This window comes from Mus caroli, chromosome 2 (genome assembly GCF_900094665.2).
Source record: "Mus caroli chromosome 2, CAROLI_EIJ_v1.1, whole genome shotgun sequence".
Taxonomy (NCBI): Eukaryota; Metazoa; Chordata; class Mammalia; order Rodentia; family Muridae; genus Mus; species Mus caroli.
In genome coordinates, this window is record NC_034571.1 from 19,207,549 (window position 1) to 19,209,868 (window position 2,320).

The window sequence follows — 2,320 nt, forward strand, 5'->3', positions numbered from 1 at the left end:
GTTGTGGGCAGTTGGCGAGTGTCAGCAGACCCTGCGCCCCAGCTGCTCAGGTGCTTTTCTGACCGGAAGAGCCAGTCTTCAACTTATAATATCAGAAAAGACACAGACCACTTAGTCAGAAGCATTTAAAGTCATTTTGAAGATGCTAGATCGAATTACAAGTCAGTTTCTGTAGTGACCCATGTGGAGTTGTAGACTAAGGTTGATTTCTGGGTCCTGTATTGAAACAGAATACAATGCTCCCAAGGGCCAAACCACAAACCAAAGAGTATACATGGAGGGACCCATGGCTCCAGCTACATGTGTAGCAGAGAATTGCCTTATCTGGCATCAATGGAAAGGGGAGGTCCTTGGCCCTGTGAAGGTTCAATGCCCCAGTGTAGTGGAATACTAGGGTGATGAGGCTGGAGTGGCGGGTGGGTGTCGGAGCACCCTCATAGAAGCAGGGGCAACGGGGGATGGGATAGGGAGTTTGTGGAGGGGAAACTGGGAAGTGGGATAACATTTGCAATGTAAATAAATAAAATAACCAATAATAAAAAGAAATAGTTAAGTAAAGATATATTAAAAAAGAGTACAATTATTACATTAGAGGGAATGAAAGATAATTTATTCTATATCGAAACATAAATAACCATGGTTCAGGAACACAGATTTAGGTCACCCTAAATTCCTGTCCTGAATGTCCCAAAGTGGGAGCAGTTTCATGAAATGTTTATAGTAATAGAACAAAGACAGCATAAATAAAGATATTTTTCACATTCATTCATAGAAACAGCAGGAGAATGGTTAAAGTGAAGTGGGGAGATCTTGCTATGGTCCTCAGATGTTATCTGACGATGCTCTTAGCTTTTTGGTTGGTGTGGGCTAGATGACTGTTTGTAATGGGAATTTACCTATTGATCAAAATATGTCAGCTTACATACAAAGGAGGGAAACACATGTTCATTAAGAGAGATGGAGATGGCCTAAAATAAGTTGGCTTTGAACTGTGACATTCCAATCTCTTTACAATTGTTGAATTTCTAATCAGTTAATCAGCCTTGCAGAAGGTTTAGTGGAAGGCACAGTTTCTGTCTGAGAACTTGCTTTAACATCTGCAAGGTGTCCTCATGACCGAATGTAGTGTCTAAGTCAGTAGAAAAGTTTCAATACTTTCTTCAGCTGACTTGTTCAAATGCTAACGGTTGGCTCAAAATGCATTGCCAAATGAAAATTAAGCAAAAACTAAAGTTGCATACAATGCATGGTGTTCTCACATATTATAATAGCTGATTGTTGGAACATAGTCCAGTATGGAATCATGCGAAAATTCTGACTGCTTGTGAGAAAACTCCATGAAAACATGTCTTGTGATATCCATTTCTCCAAAACAAAATTGTTCTTGGAATGTATTTTGTGCGTCTCCAAGTGTAACAAATAGGCTTGAATTTACTTCAGCTGTTGTTATTCATATTCCTCTATGGAAAAACATGATTTTGCCATGTGTAGTTGGTCCTTGTGACTCTTTTTTACCTCCAGAATATAAATTGTTGCTCTGAATAAAGTTGGCTATTGCATGAGACTTTAGTCACCTCATTTTTAGGTCTTGCTCTCCCAGGTTCATTCCAGAGACTAGAGCAGTAAAACAACTGATCACAAAGTCTTTCTGTTTTAGCATGATACTTCTGCAATGGAAATAAGTTTTGTGGCTCTAGACACGGTTCATTAATTCAATAAAGCAGTGAATACTTTTGTTACTGTGTTTGTGATTGGGTGTTTGAGATACAGATACAGTCTCTGCCCTCAAGAACACTGAGGCTTAGCTGGGAGCAATTACATGACCCTAAAATACTGAGATAAATGCAATAAGGGGAGAAAAATTTTATAGAAGTGAAATTCTCTCAAAGTGAATTTTAGAGAGGATGGGGTTTCAAGTCACAGCTGTAGACAGGTGTTGAAATTTCAGAGACTGTGCAGCATACATGAAAGTATAGTAGGGTGAGAAAGGAAGGACAGCCTTTAATGTCCTCTCCTTTATCCCTCATGTCTGGAGGCCACATCTTCACTCTTTCTCTATCTGCTCCATGTGCTTAATAAAAATTTAAGGAAGAGAAGAAATATGTTTGGTGGATGTGCAGTCAGGTGTTGGGGAAGGGGGTGCTTCTGTGGGCCCATGCTGAAGTACCCCTTCTCCCCGAGGGATCAGCTACATGGACAGTATAGTATAGAATAGAGTTTATTCAGGTCATGGGGAGGGGAGGAGAGAGAGAGAGAGAGAGAGAGAGAGAGAGAGAGAGAGAGAGAGAGAGACAGACAGACAGAGAGAGAGACAGAGAGA